This window comes from Kogia breviceps, chromosome 2 (assembly GCF_026419965.1).
Source record: "Kogia breviceps isolate mKogBre1 chromosome 2, mKogBre1 haplotype 1, whole genome shotgun sequence".
Lineage (NCBI taxonomy): Eukaryota > Metazoa > Chordata > Mammalia > Artiodactyla > Physeteridae > Kogia > Kogia breviceps.
In genome coordinates, this window is record NC_081311.1 from 75301124 (window position 1) to 75324706 (window position 23583).

General features: G+C 57.5%; 1 protein-coding gene across 2 annotated transcripts in view; it reads left to right on the top strand.

The window, feature by feature from the left end:
• The first annotated feature begins 293 nt into the window (after window positions 1-293).
• Window positions 294-23583, top strand: part of RASGEF1A (RasGEF domain family member 1A) — a 93691-nt gene continuing 70401 nt past the window's right edge. The window contains exon 1 of one of the 2 annotated variants that reach the window (XM_067025624.1): window positions 294-460. The gene's annotated coding sequence lies outside the window, so the exon portion shown is untranslated. The remainder of the gene's footprint in view (window positions 461-23583) is intronic. The other variant, XM_067025623.1, reaches the window with a different exon arrangement.

Sequence of the window (23583 nt, forward strand, 5' to 3'; positions counted from 1 at the left end):
CTCTCCCCGCGCCCTCCCTCTTCGCCCCCAACCCCTGCCCCCGCCCGGCGCCCTGCGCCCTGGACACGCGTTCTACCTGTCCTTGCACCTTGGTCGTGCACTTTCGCTCTCCAAGCGGCCGCCCTGCGCCCTTCCTCACCCCGCGCCCTCCCTCTCCCGGAGCCCGCCCCGCACCCTCGCCCCGCGCCCGCACGCTCCACGCGCTCTCGCGCCCGCCCGCTTCGTGCCCGATCCGTGCCCGTTCCGTGCTCGCTCCGCGTTCGCTCGCTCGCGCTCCCCGGCGCCGGCTGCGGAGGGAGCCGCTCTGCCCGCAGCTGGCGCAGCGCGGGGGCGGCCGCGGGTAGGCGGGTGCCGCGGGCCCGGGTGCAGAGCATGAGCCGCCGCCGGCGCCGGCCGCGCGCTGCTGTGGGCCAGACTGCGGCGCAAGGGCTGCGCGGGAGCTACGCTGGCCCGGACCGAGGTAGGCAGCGGCCGCCGGTCCTCAGTCCTTCTGTCCGTCCCTCCCTCCCTCTTGCCTCTTGCGGGCCGTCCCCTTCGCTCGCCGGCGCGGGCAGGGCGGGGCGTACGCGGGCCCGGGGTCCCGCCTGGCGCGGCCGTCGTGGGGCCGGGGCGCGGGCTCCCGGCGCGGGTCGCGGGGCGCGCGTGTAAGAGGGCGTGCGGAAGCCCTGTGCGGAGTTGCCCAGAACTCCGCCTCGGGCTGGACAGTGTCAGGACCTCCCAGTCCCCAGGCCTTGCGGGGCAGCGGGTGGTCTCAGCCTGGGCGTGGCGGGAGCGCACTCGGCGGGCTGGAGTGGACACCCGCCGGCGGGTCCCCTGCCCCGGGTCTGGTGTGGAGGAGGGGGGCTGGGAAATCTGAGGCGCTAGGGTTGCGCAGTTTGAAGTTTCCGTTTGCTTGTCTGCATTCTGGGCCCCGCGGTGGCATCTCACGCCCTTGCTGTGTGGCGAGGAATTGGGGCGTGAGCTCAGCATTTGAGGGGAGCCGGCCAGGGCGAGGTGCCCCTGTCTGCACCTTGGGCAAGGGTCATTTGAAGGACCGTGCTCTCTCTGCCCCAGGCCCTCCCTGCTGGAAACAGCCTGGGGCAGGTGCAGCTAGTTCTGGTCTGCGCATGTGAGGGGGTAGACAGACGAGCAGCAGGCCCCTTGCCCCCTGCATCTCTCGCTGCTTCAGAGCGCTGGAACTGGTGGATATTTACAGGGAGGCCGCCTGCCTCTTGGGAGCCGCCTGGGGCTGAGATGTGGTAGTGGATGGAGCACCCTTCTTCCCTGCTTGGAAACGGGAGCCCCGTCAGGTTCACCCTTCCCACTGCTGTCATGCTTCTCCCACCCTCCTGAGCAATGGGAAGGCCCAGATGGCCAACTGCCCTGGGAGCCCAGGACGTACAGAGTCCGGCTGACATTCAGGGGTAACTCACAGAGGCAGTGGTCCGGTCTGCCCCTCAGGGGTCTCCCACCTCCCTCTGGACACAGTCTGGTCCAGCCCAGCCTAGCCTGGGTCCAGGCCCTTCCCTGCCCAGATAGGAGGGCAGAGAGCAAAGCAGCAGCTTCTGTTGCAGGCAGAAAACTAGGGAGTAAGGAGGCCACAGGTCTTGACTTTTGAGCTGTGGGCAGGCTGCAGGCTCCTCCGAGACTCGGTTTCCCTATCTGTAGAATGACACCATGGTTTCAGTGACTTATGAGGGCATTTCCGCTGACATCCAGGGAAACTTTGCAATGGAACCTCAGAACCCCAACCCAGAATAGGAGGAGGCGATTCAGAGTGGGGGGAAGTGAAGGGCTTGGCTTGGGGCACAGGGGTAGGTTTTCTGCCCCTCCAGCCTTTCTTTGTTCTTAAGGACATGTGTCAGAGTGACCAGCAGTCCTCTGGGGTCATGGGCCTGAGTGGGGTTAGCAGCAGAATCTGCAAGCCCTACCCCTGAGAAGAGCGAACAGTGTGGGCCCACATGCTGACACCCTCCCAGGGCGGCTGTGTGCTCCAGCACATGGCTCCCACATTTGGGAGCACAGCAGGTGTCCCTGTCCCCAGGTATGCCATGGGGGCCAGAGAGCCAGCCAACAAGTTTGTTTTTCTCTGGGAGGCATCCTTGAACTGCCAGCCTGATGGCTTCCTTCCACCTGGCAAATCGTGGAAATGGAACAGTTCACACAGAGCAGAGGGGTTTTTTGGTGTAACTTAGCAACCGCAGGAGGAGGGGGAGGGGGAGGAGGGAGAAATACCGGCACCACCAGCGTTTGTGCTGCGTTGACCCGAGTGAGGTCGGGGGCTGGTGGGCCCAGGCTGAGGGGGAAGGGCATCCCCAGCACAAGTGGCCCCCCTGCAGCTGGCCAGATGAGGGACAGAGCCATTAGTCTGTCTCCTGGGTCCTTCAGGGGAGAGCAGTTACAGGCTGGGATGGTCAGGTGTAGCCTGAGGGCCCCTGAGCCCACCTGTTTCCTCATCTGTGAGTAATGGGCCAAACGGGCTGGATGGGAATAGCTTTGGTTGATATTTGGTTTTTAACCACAGAACCCCGTTCTCAAGCCGCGTGTTTCAAAGCCAGATTTGTCAAATAGGCCAAGTGAAGGTGCAGGGCCAAGAGCGGGGTCTGTGAGGTCCACGCACTGCCGTCAGGAGCTGGGGCTGGGGTGGGAGGGTGTAGGCTGCACTTTGCTGCATAGCCCTACCCCAGAAGAGGGCCCCCCGGGCCTCCCCATAGGACCTGCTGGGGGTGGGTGCCAGGGCCACAGTGGAGGAGAGGGACAGAGATACCGGGCAGGGCCTGTCCAGGTGGCCTTGACTCAGTGCCAGCCGGCCCTCCTACTGCCCCCTGCTGGGACGTCTCCTCCCTCCCTCTCCCCTCCGAGGCCATCTGCTTCAGCCCTGGTCCGCTCTGGCTGTTTCTACTCTCAGAGCTTCCAAATGCTGAGCAGAGATCTGCTTCCTGTAGCGCCCACCCACTGCAGGCTGCCTCTCATCCCTTCGCCCTCGCCTGCCCACCTCCCTCCTGAGATGAGTGTTTACTTAGCAACACGTCTTCCAGGCGGAGTCTGAGGAGGGACGGCAGGGAGGCCCGGCATCACAGGGTGGCATCGGTGGGGAAGCTGCCAGGCCCTTGGCCATGGGAGATGAGGCAGACCTCTGACACCCACTGGCCACATGTCAGGGCACCCTGATCTGTCGGGGTCTGGGGAGGACACTCTGCCCTCTTTTAAGACCATGTGCCTTTCTCACCTCTTTCTGGGCACAGAGCCTGGGGCTGTGTGTGTGTGAGAGAGAGAGTGAACACAAGGGTGCCCTGGGTTGGCACAGAGTGAGCTGGCTGCTACTGATCCATTCAGAATGTCCCTGCAGTGGGGACCCCGGGAAGTCCCGGTCTCACAACTCTGGAGTGGGGTTTGGGAAGGTCAGCAGACATCAGCATGGCTGTGGCATGGTGGGAACCGTGGAAGGGAGGGTCAGAAGCCTCGCCACGTCCAGGCCTGTGCCGAGTATGGGAGGGACAGAGGCCAGGTGCTGGAGGCAGGGAGGGCCTTGGGGATTCGCCTTTCGGGACGGGTCTCAGGCCCTGGAAGGAGGCTGGTGAGAGGTGTCTGGTCAAGAGTATGAAATCATTAGGGTCCACACCGATGCCTACAGGGCCAGGGAGGGGCAGGGGTGGGGGTGCTGCCTGTCGCTGACCCTGCCTCAGGGTGGACAGTCAGGTGGCTTCAGGTGTCTGAACGCTCTTGTCTGCAAAAGCATGTCCTTAGAGCCCCACAGGTGCCTTGAGTAGGATTCAGGGCAACACCCAGTGGTCCTGCCCTGGAAGCTTCTCCCATCTCACTTATGTAACAGGGAAGCTCTTCAGGGTCAGTGCGCTGGTGCCGGGATGTGGACATAGCACAGGAGAAAATAGCCTCTTGTCCCCCTGGCCGCCACGAGTCCCTGCACTGGGCGGGGAGGGTTGGGGGCAGGCTGCGGCCTGTGCCGCCCGGGGTAGTGGCAGGAGCTCGGGGCGTGCCGTGGTCCTTCTGAGTGGGCTCTGGGGTCCTCCGCGGAGTGGGTTGAGTTTGGGGCGCGATGGGCGAGCACCAGCTCAGGGAGGAGGGGCCTGGGCCTTGGTGAAGGTCCCAGCTCTTCAGAGGAGAGCACCCCATTTCTCCCGGGGGACACACACGCTGAGCCCCCAGGCAGGGAGCCTGCCCCATAGGTGAGGCATTGAGAACTCAGGGGGAACTTCGTTCCCACTCCTCCAGCTCCTCCCAGGTGCGGTGCTGCTGCCCTAGTTGACAGCTGATGGCCTCAGAGGTGAAGTCACTTGCCTACAGCTTCTCCCAGCTCAAACACAACAGACCTTCCTCAGCTGTCTCCCCCTCCAGCTCTTTTGCACCCTGCTCTCCTCCCCTGCGCGGGCTGACTGTGAAGGGTGTCCTCTGCTTGCCCACTGCATACCAGCACTTCCCACTCAGCCCAGCCCACTCCCATCTGTACGCCCCTCACCCCCCAGGCAAACAGGCTTCAGAGGCCCTCGGGTGTCTCTGGCACCGCTCCCCGGCCGTGGTCCCCCGGGCTCTGCGGGCCACCGCTGTGCCTCCATGTCCTCCGGCCCCCCTGCAGACCTTCCTGTGGGCGCCCCCTCCTCTCCTGGGGCACTCAGTGTTCCCCTTCCTTAAGACCTGGGCCTCCATCCTCTCCTCCACAGATGTGGCTGCCGTTCCCTCCTTGCTGCTGATCCCACCTCAGCTTGTCCCAGCAGCATTTGAGCCCAGGCCTGCTGGCTGCCTCCCAGGTGACCACGGGCAGCCTGTGCACTGTCATCGAACCCTTGAGCCTCCCCTGCCCAACCCCCCGTCTGAGCAGGTGGGACAGCCAGGGCCTCCCTCGTACCTCTGCCAGGTCAGCCCTTGATTGATTGATTGAGCCTTCGGCTCGTCTGACCCCACCCCTCCCCCTCCCCCTGCCCCTGCCCCTCCCCGCTGCCACCTGCGGGCCGGGCTGCCCTCCCCTGACCTGGACCTGGACTGCTGCAGCGGCCTGCTTCCCCTGTAGTGCCGGCCCCACAGCGCAGCCCGGTGACCTTTAACCTTGCAGCCCGGTGACCTTTAACCTTCTCTTTGTAAAAATGCTCAGAGCCTCCTGCTCCCAAGCAGGAAGGCCTCTCCCCTCCTGGTCGGCTCCCAGCCTTCCTTAGGGTGCCTTCCTGCACAGGTGTGCTCTGCGGGGTGCCCTGGGCATACTGTGTAATTGTCTGTCTGTGATCCCTCAGGGTCAGGTCTATACCTGGCCTGTGGGCCCCAGATGGACCGCCAGCTCTGCGATGCTGGCTGTGCTGGGGGACTCAGCAACGTTCGTGGGATGTGTGTGAAAGTCTGTGCGCGGCAGGCGGAGAGCGCAGGTCTGGGAACCTGCGTGTCGGTGGGTGGGAGGCTCCTGGCCTCAGCCACGTTGCCATCCTCTGTCAGGGAGAGGAGAGAGAGGGGAGCAGACCCACAAGCTCTGGGACAGGCAAGGGGGGTGGGGCCGGGAGGACAGGCCCTTGCCTGTTGTCACCACCACTTCCATTTCTCCAAGTGTCACCCTCAGACTCTACCTTGAAGAGAGAGTTCTCCCTGGATCTGGTTGTCATGGCAACACTGTTAACAAAGAGTAGCTTCCGTGGAGGAGGCTGGCTCACCCAGAAACCGAGGGGGCTGGGCGAGGGTGTGCGTTCTGACGGGTTTATGAGCAGAGCCTGTTTCCACACCCACACCGAGGCTGCCCAGGTTGTGTGAACCCCTCTGCCCCCGGGGCTCTCTGGGCCTCTGGGACCCAGACCCTCGCCGTGTGAGTGTCACGGAGCCTCGATTCCATCTGCGTGTGGCCTGGATCCCAGTCGCAGCTGGCTCACGGGGGTGTGCCCAGCCCTGGCACCAGGCCCTTCCCAGGGTCAGGAGCCCCGTTTTGTCACTGCGGAAATCCAGGCTCAGAGGCCCAGGCTTCTCTTGCCTAGGGCTTCCCCGGAGACTGGTTCGGTGCCCAATCCCGTTTGGGTTGTGGACTCTGAACAAGCCCTGTCCAGGTTCCGTTCCTCCTCTGAGGTTAGGGCTTCGATTCAATATGGTAATGACACGCAGCTGGGGACGGGCTGTTGGCCCTGGGATCCAGGTCTCTGCCCTCAGAGCTGGGGGAGAGTGAAGGAGGGCGAGAGCTGGCCGTGTGCAGCAGCTCCGGGATGAGGCTGGAGGGATTAGGGTTGGATGAGGTTAGAGGCTTATAGAGAAGGAGCTCGTGGAGTTCCGAGGGGAGCCTCCGCAGCTTTCCTGAGTCAATCACTTGGAGCAGGCAGGAGGCTGCGTCAGTTATTGCTTTTATTGCGGTTATTAGCCGTGGGTGGCCCCTGCTGGGCGGACCAGGCCAGGAACAGGAGAGCATCAAGGCTGCCCCTGGAAGAGCCCACGTCCTGTCCACACCGCCCATGGCAGGCCAGGGCCCTTCTTGCTCAGCCCTACCGTGGGAAGAGTCCTCCACACCCTGCGCCACTCCATCCTCGGGCCTGGGGGGGTAGACCCCCCCCGGCGTGAGCAGTCTGCCAGTCTCTGGGGTGACCTGTGAGCACCTGGGCCCTGGTCCCTCGCTGCTGGGTCAGGGGGCTCTCCAGGACTATGGAGGGAGGCTTGACGGTAAGCAGGGCTGGCCAGGGTCCGAGCTATTCTTCTGGGGAAAGGCCAGAATCGCTTCCAAGAGTGGGTGTCTCGCGTGGGGCAGAGCCTCCTGCAGTACCGGGTCCGCCCCAGGATGGAGGGCTCATGAACTCCAGGGTGCTTGCAGAACCATGCCGTTAATGATGGGAACATTCATGAAAATTGCCTGCAAACTGGCCGTCAAAACGCCTCAAGAAATATCAAAGGCACCGTGTGATTCAGACCGTGTTTTCCACCCACAACGCAGTTCTGATAGAAATTAATAACAAAGCATAACTCTAAAAATTCTAGTATTTGGAAAATTTAAAACACGTGTATAAATACTTAGTGAATCCAAGAAGAAATCATAATGGAAATGAGATGATACTGAAATGAAATGATAGAAACATAATGAGGGACACTTGTGGGACACAGCCTTCGTGCGCACAGCACCGCAGATGTGTCACCAGCTGACCTTGTCTGGATATTCCACATTCTTTGAGGCGTCCGGGTCCGGGTATCTCCTCGGCCCCAGCCGGTGGGAAAGGGGCCAGGCAGTGGGTGCCTTGGTAGGGGGTTAGAGGCAGGGAGCGGTGGCCAGGCCTCCCATAACTGCAGGGGTGCCTGGGGGAGATGCAGGATCCCCTGGCTTTTCCTTGCAGTCAGGCCAGGCTGGGTCTGGGGGAGCTGCCCTGCCCCCAGTGCAGAGACGAGGACTTTTTTTTTTTTTAATTTTGTATAAATTTTATTTATTTATTTATTTTTGGCTGCTTTGGGTCTTTGTTGCTACGTGCGGGCTTTCTCTAGTTGTGGCGAGTGGGGGCTACTCTTCGTTGCAATGGGCAGGCTTCTCATTTTGGTGGCTTCTCTTGCTGCAGAGCACGGGCTCTAGGCACGCAGGCTCCAGTAGTTGTGGCTCGTGGGCTCTAGAGCGCAGGCTCAGTAGTTGTGGCGCATGGGTTTAGTTGCTCTGCGGCATGTGGGGTCTTCTGGGATCAGGGCCCGAACCCGTGTCCCCTGAATTGGCAGGCCGATTCTTTTTTTTTTTTTTTTTTTTTTTTGCGGTATGTGGGCCTCTCACCACTGTGGCCTCTCCCGTTGCAGAGCACAGGCCCTGGACCCAGTGCGCCACCAGGGAAGCCCGGCAGGCGGATTCTTAACCACTGTGCAGCCAGAGAAGCCCTGAGACCAGGAATTTTAAAGCACACTCTCTGTTCACGCCACACAGGTGATAGCCATTCCCAGCCCTGGAGGGGAGGACACCAGGCGTGTCTGAGTTTGGGATGAGACTTTGAAGAGCTGTTGTTCTATGAGGTTACTGGGGTGCTATTAGGGGAAAAAAAGGAAGGAACAGTGCAGGGAAAGGCCCAAGGTTGCGGAGCAGAGAGAGGATGGAACAGCGGGCAGTGTGGCGGAGGCTAGAGCCCTGGACCACCCTGTCCGTGCTCAGGATCTTGGCACGCTGTGTGTGCGTGAGGACTCCGTGTGTGTGTGTGTGTGTGTGTGTGTGTGTGCGCGCGCACACACATTCACTTGCAGGCACCAAGGATGAGGCCCTGACTAGCCCTCTGTCCCAAGCACTCTGCTGTGCATTTCACTAACACCTGACTTAATTTAACGCCGTAAACTTTTTTTTTTTTGGATGCTGGCATCATTATACCAATTTTGCTCATGAGCCTCTTGGGTCTGGAGAGAGAGGCAAAGGCAGAACTTGAACCCAGGTCTTTCCTCTGTGCCAAGGAGCACTTTGGAGAGACGGTGATGTGCTTCTTTTGTGCCTCCCTTCATCTTCCTGTGCACTTCCTGCTGCCCTCTCCCTGTGTGCAGGCCCTGAGCTGGCTCTCGCTCCCTTTCCTGACTTTGTCTGTGACCTCCCCTCATCCCCTGTGCTTCCCTGATTTCACACTCACACCTCAAGTCTCAGCTTGGACGGGGCTCCCAACAGGAGCTTCTCTACCTCCTGGGTGGTTGAGATGCCTCTTCCTCTGGTCTGTAGAACTCCAGGGACTTGTAGTGGGCGTAACTAGCTCCCCGTGTGCCAGCCGCTCTTCTAAGTACTTTGCCCAAGTCCACTCATCTCACACACACTTAAAAAATTTTCTATTTATTTATTTAGGCTGTGCTGGGTCTTAGTTGTGGCACTCAGGATCTTCGTTGCGGCACGTGGGATCTAGTTCCCCAACCAGGGATCGAACCTAGGCCCCCTGCATTGGGAGCACAGAGTCTTACCCACTGGACCACCAGGGAAATCCCTCACACACACTTTTTTTTTGTTAATAGATCTTTAATGGAGTATAATTGCGTCACAATACCGTGTTAGTTTCTGTTGCACAGCAAAGCGAATCAGTCATATGTGTACACATGTCCCCACATCCTCTCCCTCTTGAGCCTCCCTCCCATCCTCCCTGTCCCACGCCTCTGGGTCATTGCACACATGCTTTTGAAAGACGTGGCTTAGGTCAGGTTCCCCAAATGCAGAGCCTGAAATGGAGATTCTGATGCATGGGGTGTCGAGGGTGTGCTCTCAGGAGTGTAAGGAGGTGAGCAAGCAGGTAGGAAAGGGGAGAGGCAGTTTCACCAGAGTGCAGTTTCTTTCTTTTTAATTTTTAAAAATTATTATTTTTTATATTTTAATTTATTGGAGTACAGTTGATTTACAATGTTGTGTTAGTTTCAGGTGTACAGCAAAGTGATTCAGTTATACATGTACATATATTCATTCTTTTTTAGACTCTTCTCATGTAAGTTATTACAGAGTATTGAGTAGAGTTCCCTGTGTTATACAGTAGGTCCTTGTTGGTTTTCTATCTTATATGTAGTGGTGTGTATATGTTCACCCCAAGCTCCTGATTTATCCCTCCCTGCCACGTTTCCCCTTTGGTAACCACAAGTTTGTTTTCGATATCTGTAAGTCTGTTTCTGTTTTGTAAATAAGTTCATTTGTATTTAAAAAATATTAGATTCCACATATGAGTGATATCATAGGATATTTGTTGTTGACTTAACTTCACTTAGTATGATAATCTTTAGGTCCATCCATGTTGCTGCAAATGGCATTAAGTTTTTTTATGGCTGAGTAATATTCTATTGTATATATGTACCACATCTTCTTTATCCATTTATCTGTCGATGGACACTTAGGTTGCTTCCATGTCTTGGCTCTTGTAAATAGTGCTTCAATGAACAGTGGGGTGCATGTATCTTTTTGAATTATGATTTTCTCCACATATATGCTGGATAACATGGTAGTTTTTTTTTTTTTTTTTTGCGGTCCGCGGGCCTCTCCCTGTTGTGGCCTCTCCCGTTGCGGAGCACAGGCTCCGGACGCGCAGGCTCAGCGGCCATGGCTCACGGGCCCAGCCACTCCGCGGCATGTGGGATCTTCCCGGACCGGGGCACGAACCTGTGTCCCCTGCATTGGCAGGCGGACTCTCAACCACTGCACCACCAGGGAAGCCCCCACATGGTAGCTTTATTTTCAGTTTTTTTAAGGAACCTCCATACTGTTCTCCATAGTGGCTGTATCAATTTACATTCCCACCAACAGTGCAAGAGGGTTCCATTTTCTCCACACCCTCTCCAGCATTTATTGTTTGTAGACTTCTTGATGATGGTCATTCTGACCGGTACGACAGAAGTGTAATTTCAAGCAGTCTCACCTCAGCCTAACCACATGGGGGACTCTGGAGTATAGACTGCACCACAAGCTTGTCTCACTGGGAGGCAGGGAGTGGGCTCTGCCCTTGACCCCTCCAGTGCCCTGGAGAAGGTTGCAGGTGTGAATGGCCCAGTGCTGGCCGCCCTAGGGGAAGGTGCCCCAGGCTGGTAGGAGGTCCTAGCAGTGTGGGTGGGCCCAGCAGCAGCCCCCTCCTCAGTGCCACTGTTGCTGCCCCAGGCAAGAAACTGCCTGCTTCTCCCAGGGCCTCCCAGTAGCCCTTTGGGGGGCTTGGGCTGCAGCCTCAGGTCCAGCCTGTCCTGTGGCCTGGCTCACGGATCACTGGCCTCCTTGCCACAGTGCCTCATCTTCCTGGGGTGCATCTGCCTGCGTCCGAGTCTCCTACGCTGTGCTGCTCACCACGGGGCCCAGGACTGAGGGCTGTGCTGGTGCGTGGAGGGTCTCTGTCAGCTTGTCCAGAGAAGAACTGACAATCATGGTCGTCAGCCTGGGCTCAATGGCAGGAAGCTGGGCAGGCCTGGGGTGGGATGACCCTAGACCGAGGGCTGTCCAGAGCCCACCAGCCTCGAGAGAGGGTCCTGGTGCCAGGCCAGTGGGGGCAGTGTGGGGTGAAGAGCCCTGGCCTGGGGTCTGGGGCCTGCACTCCAGTCCCATCCATTGTCTCATCACCCACCCGCAGCTATCCGGCCCCGGGCTGGTTGGCTCCCTGGGGTCTGCCCTCAGGTATGGCCTGCAGCAGGAGGGCCCATGAGTGCCTCCTGGCTTCCTACAGCCTAGCTCAGGGGTGGCAGCACATGGGACTGACGGAGGGACTGACGGAGGCTAGAGACGCTGAGCCAAGCGGGCAGACGTGAGGGTCGAGTGGGGGTGTGGCTGGCACACAGATGGGTTGTGGGCCTGGCCTCTGCCTGGTAGCCCGCCCACCCCTGCTGGGCCCCTCCGTGGCTCCCTGCCGTCTGCCCCTCTGGCCTGCCCAAACCGTGCCTTTCTCCTCTTCCCTGAACTTCTCTGAACTTTTCTTCCCGTGTGCTCCGAATGGCGCTCCTTGCTCTCAGGAATGGTCCAGCGAGGGCCCTAAACCCCCCTCAGGGGCTGCCTGCCTTGGTTTGCTTGGCCGCAGTAAAGCATGCATCTAAGAGTGTCCCGGCACCGGGCCGGGAGCAGCCTTGGGGAAGGCCCTCCTGGCAGCACCCAGCCACCTGGCCTGGGAGGGTGGGACGCCTGAGCACAGCCTGACGGTGAGTGGACCTGGGCGCACTAACTAGGCTCCAAAGCACTCTCCGTGATGCTAGGAAGGGCCGCTCCAGTTTTCACAGACTGGCAGCGTCAGCAGCAGTTTGCACAGAAGGGTGCAGGGCGTGTGATGCCACGGCAGTCTCCAAGGTTCTAGATGGTGGAGGAGCCAGGATCCCCCCTGAGGGCAGGGGGCAGGGCCAGGAGGACAGAGACTGATCTATTGGGGGTGACAGACAGGGTCACTTCTTTTTTATTCATGGTCACTGGCTAAGAGGTTGCAGACGGAGATTTGGAGCCCAGGCCTGTCTGCAGGCCAGGCCCAAGGCTCTGCCTCTCAACACACCACATAATTAGGTCGAGGGCGGGGGCTCCGAGCCCCTTCCCACCGAAGCATCTGCGGCCCCATGAGGTGGAGGCAGAGCGGGGTTGCAGGGACGTGGTGGCGGTGGCCCGCGTGCCCAAAGTGGCCCGTGCTCGCTCCCCCGGCCGCCTTCTCTAGCCTGGACTCAGCCCAGGCCTCCCTCTGCAGCCTGCCTCTGGCGCCTGGCGTGGCCAGAGCCTCGCCCCAGGACATGCACACGCACCTGTGGCATCAGACACGGTGTGGCAGGTGGCTTCCTGGTGGGCTGTCCCCCCGTGGAGCTGAGGGTAACGGGCACCAGGCTGGCCATGAGTATGAGGGCAGGGCAAGGGCAGGGAGAGCCCCAACTGAGCCTGACCTCAGCCCTCAGGCTGTCCCAGCAGGAGGGTGTCCTTTGCTTAAAATTAATTTTTACTGGAGTAGAGTTGATTTACCATGTTGTTAATTTCTGCTGTACAGCAAAGTGAAACACTTACATATATACATATATCCACTCTTTTTTAGATTCCTTTTCCATATAGGTCATTACAGAGTATTGAGTAGAGTTCCCCATGCCATACAGTAGGTCCTTATTAGTTACCTATTTTTTTTTTTTTTTTTTTTGCGGTACGCGGGCCTCTCACTGTTGTGGCCTCTCCCGTTGCGGAGCACAGGCTCCGGACGCGCAGGCCTAGCGGCCATGGCTCACGGGCTTAGTTGCTCCGCGGCATGTGGGATCTTCCCGGACCAGGGCACGAACCCGTGTCTCCTGCATCGGCAGGCGGATTCTCAACCACTGCGCCACCAGGGAAGCCCAGTTACCTATTTTATACAGAGTAGTGTGTATATGTCAATCCCAGTCTCCCAGTTTATCCCTCCCCCCCACGTCCCCCTTGGTAACCGTAAGTTTCTTTTCTACATCTGTGACTCGATTTTTGTTTTGTAGATAGGTTCACTCGTGTCATTTTTTTAGATTCCACATAGAAGCGATATCATATGATATTTGTCTTTGTCTGACTTACTTTGCTCAGTATGACAATCTCTAGGTCCCTCCATGTTGCTGCAGATGGCATGATTTCATTCTTTTTAGGAGGGTGTCTCTGCCTGCCCCTGCCCCTCACCTCAGGCCTCCTGACAGGGCAGGCTCATTCGGCAGTGCCAGCAGTGGGCACCTCCCCCCATGAGTCCCCCGCTCAGGGTTAGACACCACCACCTACTCAGACGATCCTGAGTTGAACTGAGCTAAACTGCTGCTCTGTTTCCCCATCTTTCAGTAACGGGTTGACTGGAGCAGAGTGTCCAGAACTCAGGTCTCTAGGTGGCTCAGGGGCGGACAGGTCTCTGTGCGCCAGGCCTGGCCCAGGTTTGGGGAGTGCAGAAAAAATCTGAAAATAGATAGAGAAAGGTGGAACAGGGAAGTAGAGGTCGATTGCGGGAGGCGGAAGAAGCGCGGCGGCCTTCCATTCAGAGCAGAGTGACTAGGGCAGCCTAACTGGGAGGAAGGAGGAGGGAGAAGGAAGCCGTGTGGACGTCTGGAGGCGGGAGAGGGGCTCCCTGCAGAGGGAACAGCTAGTCCCAGACCCTGAGGTGGACACGCACCGGCATGCCCGGGAATGCCAAGAAAGCGGGGACTTGGGGGGGCACAGTCCAGGGCGGACAGTGACTGTGGGCCACCGATGACATGTCACCCTGGGGTGAGCCAGGGGACCTGTGGCTTTGACTGGGGCCTCATGCCACCTCCATGGCTCACGCGTGTCCACATGTGGATGGCTCCGGCAGAGGGGCAGCTGACCCACCACACCAGCCGTGTCCCAGCCCCAGCGTGACAGCCCTGCGCCACCTCCAGGAGAGAGCCTGGCTTGGGGGCTTGCTTGGGGCACCTGCCTGGGGGAAGGAGCTGAGATCGGTGGAGTCCTGTTGAGTGTGGATGCTCTGGGAAGTCAAGAGAGGCATGGCCTGTGCGTGGCCGTGTGGGTGGGGACTCCCCCGGCTCTTCTTTCCCTAGGATTCCCTTCTCCCTCCTCAATTACAAATGCTGGTATTGTAATAGCGTTCAAAAAGTAAAACGGTTTGGGGAGGGGTTGGGGTGGGTGTGTGGGTGTGTAGCGGGGACGTCCCTGGAGGCCCAGTGGTTAGGACTCCGCGCTTCCCCTGCAAGGGGTGTGGGTTCGATCCCTGCTCAGGGAACTGAGATCCCGCATGTCTCCTGGCAAAAAAAAAAAAAAAAGAAAAGAAAAAAGAGGAAAAAGGGTCCACGTGGAGCGCGTCTCCTCCCAACCCTGGCCAGCTCTTGGCTGCTCCCAGCTGAGGCCCTGTTGTTATGTTTCCTCAGTATCCTCCCACATTTCTGGTCCCTACACACCAGCAGTGCATTAGTTCTTGTCATGCACTTGGCGGCCACGGGCCTGTGCCTAGCTTGGCTTCTCTTCCGGGTGCATCTTGGAGCTCCTATCTCAGTGTGTGTAGAGTGGCCTTGATGCTTTTAACGCCTGTGCGGTCTTCCCACAATGGATGTGTGTATGATAACTCTTTCATCCAGGTACTGCAAGGTGGCCATTCAGACTGTGTCCACTCTCCTTTTCTACACAGTGCTGCTGTGAGGACCCTTGCACACGTATCCTTTTGCTCAAGTGTGAGCATATTTGTAAGATAAATCCCCAGAAATAAAATAGCAGGGTGAAATGGAGGTGCGTTTATAATTTTGATAGATTTTGCCAAACTGTCCTCCACAGCCATACCTATTTATACTTCTGTTGGCGATGTTTGTGAGCACCTGTTTTTTCACCCCCTTAACTTTGCCGATCTGATAGGTGAGAAATGGTATCTCGTTGCAATTTTAGTTAGCATTTCTCTTACTATGAATGAGATTGAGCGTATTTTCATATATATAAGAGACACCTGTATTCTCTTTTTTGGCGAACTGGTGTTTGAATTATTAACATGGTATATCTGTTGGGTTGATGGCATTTTTCTTACTGATTCATAGAAGTTATATATTGAGGAAACTGATACTTTGGAGTTTGAGTTGCAAATGTTTTCCCCGATTTATTGTGTTTTTACTTTGTTACGATTTTGCCATGCAAAATTTTAAAAATGTATGCAGCCAGAACCATCATTTAAAAAATGGTTTTGGGGTTTTGTAATATACATGAAATTATGTGAAATTACTATTTCTGTAGGCAAAAATGGTTGCCTACCGGTACTTTCATGGGATTCAAAGTAACAGAAAGGCCTTCTCTTCTGTGAAAGTATAGAAATTCTCATATGTTCTCATAGGCTTACGGTTTCATTTTTTTTCAAATGTGAGTATTTGATCCATCTGCTGGACTCCAACTTAATTTTTTTCCAGATGGCCACCCATTTGTCCAAAGCCACTTATAATTACCTTTTTTTCACTGATTTGTAATATCACCTTTATCATATACTGAGCTGCCATATGTGTTTGGGGTTATTTCTAGACTTTCTTGTTGGCTTCATTGCTCTGACTGTATATTCATGTGATGATACGCTGTTTTAAATTTAACTGTTATTATGCACATTTTCAAACGCACTGGAAGGTAAAGAGAATAGAATCATGAACCCCATATTCTCATTACCCAGATTCAGCAGTTAAGATTTTACCAGCTTGCTTCACTTACTCATTTTTCTTTCTTCCTCCCTCCCTCTTTCTTTTCTTTTTTTTTCTGTTATTCTTTTTCCTTTTGACTGAAGTATTTACATCGAATCCCTGACCTCGGTAATTTGCTCGTATATACTCCAGTATGGATCTCTAAAACAAACAAGGCCATTTTCAAACAAAACCATATGGTTATTAGCACACTTGACAAGATAACAGCAATGCCTTGCTATCATTTAACACCCAGTACACATGTCGTTTTCCTTAATTGTCTTGAAAATGCCTTTTTGCAGTTGGTTTGTAAAATTGGTAACCAAATTAAATACACATGTGGCATTTAGTTTGTATTGTTCTTAAAGCCTCTTTAATCTAAAGCAGAGCCTCTTCCCCCCCACCTTTTTAAAAAGCCATTGGCTTGTTGCAGAATCTGGGTGAGCTGTCTGTAGAATGTCTTATTTTCAGGACTTGCCTGTTTGCTTCCTCTTGGTGTCATTTAACTAGTTCCTCAACTCCTAGTATTTCCTCTAAACTGGAATTTAGCTCAGACAACTTCATGGGAGTTCATGTTATCTGGGCAAGAATGCTACATGGTGTTGCCCTTTGCATGGCATTGTGGCAGGAGCCTATCATGTCAAGTCTCGTTGCAGTGGGCATGAACGTGGGGGAGATAGACCCTCATGCCCTGGCATCCGTTTGTCCGTCCTTCTGACCATTTGAACCATTGATGGCCACTGTCTGAGTCAAGTATGACATCCGGAGTTGTAACATGGTACCTTTCTAATTGTTCCTTCTGAATGCATTTGTGGAATTCTTCTATAAAAAGTGTTCCCTCACCAACCGGGGCTATTTGGGTACCCTGAAATCATTTCATTAAAAAAAAGGCAGATAAGTACTAAATTCTTTCTTTGCCAACACGTGGTTCCTCTGACCTTTGCAGTTTGCTCTTGTTTCCAAAACTCAGCAGCTTCACCTGACCACATTCCTTTTCAAGTTGCCTTTACCTTTTTTTTTTTTTTTTTGCAGGTATAGCCCTGTGTTTACTTCAGTATTCCTTTATCTGGTAGGACTTAGCCTCGTTAACCGTGCTGTTATTTACTCTGGTTGTCATTGTGACTGACTGTTTCCTGGTGTGACATCACATCCGTGGGGTGTTTGGCCCAACCTGTTTCTCCCATCAGTCCTGATATGTTGAGGGGCAGTCTTACAGCGGTTGAGGCTTTTTGTTTTTTTTTCTCCCTGAATGCTAGATCTCGTTGGAGCAGAAATGCTTGCACATTTGGGAGGCTGGTGAAGAGGATGCGTGGAGGGAGACCCGCCTGGGATGTGGGGAGAAATGTCTTCTTTCGGTCCGTGGATGTGAGCCATCTGTGCGTTAGGAAAGAGGGTGGGAGGGGAAGCTGAAGGCCCCAGCGGGCCCAGCATCTATCGAAACCAAAGAGCCTCCTTTGCATGGTAGAGAACACTAGGGAACGTCAGACAGTGGCAGCCTCGTGACATGGCAGGGTCCCCAGCTGGGAGGACCGTGGGCACTGGGGGAGGTGGGGTACACATGCGGTACCTACAGAAACTCGGTGTTCCCAGTGAAGGGCTTAAGGAGGTGGGGACCTGTGATGAGGAAAGGCCCCTGGAGGCACAGACCTGGGTCTTATGGGAAGGCAGGGTCTGTGGGGGCAGGGCCTGTGGGAGGGGCCCGCACAGTGGGTCCCTGGGTTCCAGACCCCAGCTCAGCGCCCTGCTCCATCCATGCTGGCTTGTGGGGACCTGAGCTCTGCCCCTGTCCTGCTATGCCTGAGCTCTGCTGAGGCCCCGTATGGATGGGTTGTTGCTGGTGTGGATCACGGGCAGTGAGCAGGGGGTCTCTGACATCACTGGTCAGAAGAACCCACCAGGAGCAGAATCCACACCTAGGAGCCCTCGTATTTCTCTCTTGCCAGGAGGCCTTTCACAGCCTGGCCTCGTTCCAGCACCTGCCTGGCTCGGAGTGGGGACTCTGACAGTGAGGGTTCATGGTGCCTGAACAAAGGGTCTCGAGGGTTTAGGCGGCCTCCTCTCCCCTCCCCGCCCACCACCCCAGGCACCCAGCCCCCGATGTCTGTCGAATGAGTGAACAGGCAGAAGCTGCCTCCCTGCCAATGCAGTGCTGGGGCCACAAGGGCAGCCACACCTGTGGGCCACCTGGCCGGCTGTACGTCGGATTCTACACTGTGGTGGGACATCCAGAGGTGTGTGACCAGTCACAGGGCTCTGCTTGGTTGAGGGTCAGAGCCTCCCCTGAGGTGAAGTGTTGAGGGGGATTGGTGGGCAGTGGACAAGGGCCCAGAGGCAGGAATAAGCACGATGGGAGGAAGCAGGTTTCTTGAAGCTCCCGGGACCACCTGTCCAGTGAGGGGCCTGGGCAGTGCTGGGCAAGGGTGCTGAAGCCCGGAGCTTCTTTCCTTGCAGGTTGGGGTGTTCTTTCTACCCGGTGTGGCCTTCGTCTCGAGCCACCTGTGTCCTAGCCCTGCCCAGCCTGGCCTGGGCCCCCGCTGACCCACGGCTGCCTCTGGCCAGGCTCTGAGCACAGTGCCTCCTTCCTTCTGCTTCCCAGGCCCTCTCCCAACTATGAGTTTAGATCAGCAGTTCTCAAAGAGGGATCCCAGCGGCCTCAGCCTCCCCTGGGACCATGTTAGAACTGCAGGTTCTCAGGCCCGACCCCAGACCTTCCTGAATCATACTCTGGGGGAGGGGGCTACCCTCCAGGGGATTCTGACACCTTCTAAAGTCTGAGAACTGCTTCTCAAGGGCAAACAGACCAGCCCAAGGGTTCAGGCCTGGACAAAAGTAAGGCTCTTCCTCTTGGTTCTAGAATCTTCCCAGACCACAGTCTGCAGTTCTGAGCCCACCGGACCCTACTGAGTGCCAAGCCTGCTCCCAGATGCTGACCCAACAGGGTCAGCCCAGAATGTCAAGTTGAGTTGGGACCTGGACGCTTACCACACCGTGGGACCTAAAGGCCTCAGGGCAGGGAACTTTGAGTTCATAGAAAATGGGGAACTTTCCTTTCATCGTATTTGCTTTGGTCTCTGGCGAGCTGCCCAGTGGCATTCGGCCAACTCGGCATCAGTCACAGAATCATGGGGCAGATCAGGTTGACTGCACCCTTGGGAGGGCCCTCAGGGGCTGTGGTCCATGCCTGTACCTAAAACCTCTGGGAGAGGTTAGTGGCTGGCCCAGGCCAGGACGCGGGGGCACTCACTTCCCAGGCCACCCCTGCCTGTCACCCCCCAACACACTCAGCTCAAACAATCACTCGGGTGTCACTGGACCCAGCTACGCAGAGCACAGATGAATCAGACTTCCCGTAATTGGCATTCAGAAGCTTGGAAGGGTTTCCGGGACACTCGGGGGCCTGATGTCTCTTGTTGGCATCTGTCTCCCTGCCTGGGGCAAAACAACATGTGGGTCAAGGAGCCGCTGCATTAGTGGGAGATTGTACCCGGCAGAGACCTTCTCTAAGTGGACCGTTTGACAAAGGATCCCTGACTTTGGGTAAGGGAGGGGGTGGGGTGAGAGGAAAGGGGGCTCTTGGGCTCTTTCAGGTGAGATTTTTTCATTCTCACAGACTCCCTAGTATAGCGGCCTTCTCCAGTCCTACAGGAGCACAAAGTAGGCTCAGAGAGGCTGGGAAACCCAGTACAAGTCACTCAGCAGTATGGGTCAGAACTGGGACTCAGACCCTGTCCGGCTGCCCCCAGAGACCCAGAGCCTCTCAGCAGGCAAAACACAAGCCTCAGCCTCTAGGATCGAGGGGGGGGGTTTCTCCCTCAGAAACATAGGGAGGACTATTTAGTCGTTAAATGACAAGTTAAATTGATGTCTTTATCGTGGGATCTGCTGGGGCTGTAGTGTGTTCATTTGGTTTCTGAAGCTTTGGGAGGGGAACAGAGTGAACTGAATCTCCACAGGCTCTGGGGGGGACTGGTGGCCCCAGACCCTGTGTGAGGGGCCCGTGGGCTGGGAGGCTGCAACCCCACCCGAAGCAGGTCCTCCTGGTGTGACTGCCGGCCAGGCAGCCCGGGGCACGTGGTGCTGGACGTGCCTCGGTGAGAAAGGCAGGCTCCACGGTGTGGCCACCCAGACCGCAGCCTGGCTGCCCGCCTTCCGCCAGGCGGCAGGCCAAGGCTGGGTCAGACCTGGCGGGTGGGCGGGTCTTTGTCAGGAGTAGGCGGAGAAACTGCGCATCCAGAGCCTCTGTCCACCCACGGGGCCCAGGCTGCAGCCCCTGCCCTTCCAGCTCCAGGCCTGGGGGGAGCAGGGGACCCTTCATCAAGTACAAGGGCCAAGTGAGTGGAAGACACGTCCCCAGGACAGGCGTTCCCTGAGAGCGCAGAGGTGGATCTCACCCGCCTGGTGGGTCTTCTAAGCTCTCATCCTCCCCAGGTCCTGGGCAGATGTGGGCAGAGACTCAGCCCAGGGAGAGTGGGGGACAGGAGCCCCCGACCCTTCATAGCCCAGGGGAAGCCCCAGGTCGGGGAGGTACATCTGATGCTGTGAGACCGCACTTCGTTCACTCAGCCCCTGTGGCCGTGCTCACCGTCCAGGGAGCCCCCAGCTGCCTGCCCACCGAGACTTTCCCCTTCACCCCTCCCTCCTGCCACCCACGGTGCCCCCTCCAGGGGTTTCTGCTTCACCAGGGATGCTGTGCCCCCTCCCTGCCCCGGCCCCGCGAGACCATCGCCCTCCCCCGGCGCTCTGTTCCGCTCCCCGGGCCTGATCCCTGGGAGCCTGTGGGCCACTTCAGGTCCCACAGGAGCTGAAGTCCTGGTCAGGTCCCGTGGCCCTGGGCGGAGGTCCGCCTGGATCTTTTTATTTTAATTAATTTTTTAAACATCTTTTAAAAATTAATTTTTATTGGAGTATAGTTGCTTTACAATGTTGTGTGAGTTTCTGCTGTACAGCAAAGTGAATCAGTTATACGTATATGTATATCGCCTCCTTTTTGGAGTTCCTTCCCATTTAGTCACCACAGAGCACAGAATAGAGTTCCCTGTGCTGTATAGCAGGTCCTCTTAGTTATCTGTTTTATACATAGTGGTGTATATGTGCCAATCCCAGTCTCCCAGTGCATCCCACCGCTGCCTGGCTCTTAATGAGCCCTGGCTCAGGCTGTGTCCTAAGACCAGTCTCTGTCCCTGCACTGCCTGCCACCCATCACCAGTCCCCACGTCCCGCCAGTTACCACATCCTGGACCGAACCCCTCCTGACTTCCACCTTCCTCCCCGCAGCCAAGCTCCCTGCCCCTCCCCTGCTCCTATGGCGGGGGAACCAGATGCCACAGAGCTGAAGTCTGAGGAAGCCCGACCCCAGACCAGTGACCTCTGGAGCCTTTTCTTTGGAAAAGAAGTGTCTGTCCACAGGGCCCCTGCAGCCCTCCTCCTTCCCTCAGCCATGTCTGTGGTGCGGGGACCTCAGAGACAAGCCTGCCTCCCCGCTCCAGAGGTGCAGACCTGGGCTGTGGGCACGGGGGCCTCAGTGCCAGAGCGCCGGCTATGCTCCGCGGGGTCCTGGCGTGGGCGTGTGGGCAGAGGACGTTACAATGACGATGCCTGTGTTGACGTGGGATGCTTTGTGTGGGCTTTGTGAACGTCTCACATGTGGTAACTCCTCTAGTCCTGAGACACAGGGCCGTTCCCACCCCCATCTTACATGTGAGGGAACTAAGAGGTTAAGGACTGGCCAGGAGGTGCAGGCTGGTTCCAGGCTGCACTGTTGACCACAGAGGAGAAGGGGATGCTGCAGGGGTACCGCTGGCAAAGGCCTGGACTCTGTGGGCACCCTGCTGGGGCTCAGAGGCCCCACAACTACGCACCTGGAAGGTCTGGCTTCTGAGCTCGCCCGCAGCACCCTGACAGGGCTGGCCCGTGAAGCGGTACCCCAGGCAGTTTCTCTGGCTGCCTTTGCTGGGCAGGGTAAGGTGGCCAGACTCGCCTTCCCTCTTGTTACTCCCCAACAAAATGCAGTGGGAGCCATGCTCTGGGCCACCAGGGTCAGCCCAGAACCAAGGCCCATCACCTGGCCGGGCCCAGGATAAGCAGTGTGGCACCCTAGCCTCAGTTTCCCCATCTGTGAGGCAGACAGCCAGGCCGAGGCTGCCCCAGTGCTCCCCAGGGCCAGTGCGCACTGGCCTGTGCGTTCCCCAGCCCCCCAGGCGGGTTGATGGGCCGATTCTCCTGGCTGTGCTTCTCACGTGAGGCCAGGTGGCATCCATCATCCCCTTGTGAGGCCTGAGTCCCTGTCGCCTCTTGCTGACAAGGGGCCCTCCGCAGGGCAGGAGTGATGCTAAGTGCCAGGGATGCCAGGTGGAGGCACTGGTCAGAGATGCCCCAAAGTGTCACGGCCTGGGGCTGCTGGGCTGGGGCTCTGGCCCCTGCTTCACATCTCCCCCAGAGGCCTGCAGCCCTAGACCCTGGCTCCCCGGCACTGAGCGCTTGCTCAGGCCTGGGCCTCTTCCCTCTCCCTCATGTCCGAAGCCGGGCGGGGGGAGCACGTCCCCACATGACCCCCTCCAGCAGAGAGCCTGGAAGGCACACCGCTACCAGGGTGCAGCCCTGCGTAGGAAGGTGGCTCTGCCCCCTCCTGCCTGGCGTAAGTGGCTGCCCCCTCTGGGCTTCAGACGCCTCTTCTGTAGAAGGAGATGATCTGTGAACTGTGCTCCAGGACGATGTGGCTGCACGTCTCTGGGCCCCTGGGCCGTCTCTGCCCTGCCCCCTCCCCAGCTCTCCCACCTGGCACAGGACTCCCAGCGTTCCTGGCCCCAGGCCCACGTGGGCTCCACCCAGCTCGGTCTCTCAGGGCCCAGGTCCCGACCCTGGTGGGTGAGCCCTGGCCCACCCAGCCGAGCGCTGGGGAGGCTGCACAGCAGGCTGAGCTCGGCGTGGCCTGGGAGTCAGCGGGCGCGGGCTCCCCGCAGTCAGGTCTGGGGGCCTCTTCCCCCAGAGGCTTCCCCCAGACAGGGGACACAGTGCACAGCCTCTCCTGTAAGCAGTCTGGCTGAGGTGGCAGGGGGTGAGGAGGGGAGGGGTAGGGAAGGCTGGAAGCGCCTTCTGAATTCACACGCATGCCGTAGCTTTTCGTGTTGCTTGGCAACCAGAGGAGCAAGGAGGGTGTCAGAGGGGAGTACTGATGCCTCAGCCATACGCTGGGTAAGCATCCTTGGGGGGGGGGTGTCAGTGGGCAGACAGAGCTAGGAACCAGTTCCCTGGTGGCCTCAGGCTCTCTCTCCAGAGCTGTCTTCCCAGAGGAGCCAAGGGTGATGGGGCTCCCAGGAATGGCCACACACCTACCACCTGGTGGTCCTGAGGCTGAGCACCCCCCTCTGCCCTCCAGCGCTGGCATCCAGGGTGCCCCTGATATGGAGTCTGGGCTTTGGTTTTAGACTTTGAACCTGACCAGTGCCCTGTGTCCTTGGATGGACTGCTTCACATCTCTGACCTCAGTTTGCACTCCTGTAAAGTGGGCCAGTAGCACTCCTCAGAGGAGTTACTGTGAGGCGTAAATGACAAAGCTGTGATGTTTCAATCCTGGGGCCAGTCCGTCCTCAAGGGCACGCTGAGCACCTACAAGTGAGGCTGTGGGACACAGGAGGCTTCATGAGTGGCCCCTGCCCTCAGGAGTTGACAGTCTTAGAGAAGATGAGGGTGACAGACTATCCAGGGCCTTTGGACAGACTGGTCAAAGGCAGAGCCCTGAGGCTGGATCAGGACTGAGGTCAGCTCTGTACACCCCTGCCTGCATGACTGTCCAGGTCATCCCTGGAGGGGTCCAGACCCAGAGCGGTGAGTGAGGCAAGGGTGGTGGCAGTGGGTGGAACCGGAAGAAGTGACACTGAGCAGGTGACCGGAGAGGGAGTGAGGATGGCACCGTCAGCCAAAGCGGGGGGTGGGGAGGGTGCCTGGGTGTTGGCTCCTGGGAGGGCCTGTCGCAGGACAGTGACATTGGGAGGGTTTTCCTGCGTCCCCATGTGGCATTTCCACCTCAGTTGACCAGAGGGCCTGGCCTGGGTTGGGCGGGGCTTGACTCTGCTGGGCAGTGACCAGGTGGTGGCTGCAGGGACTTCCCGG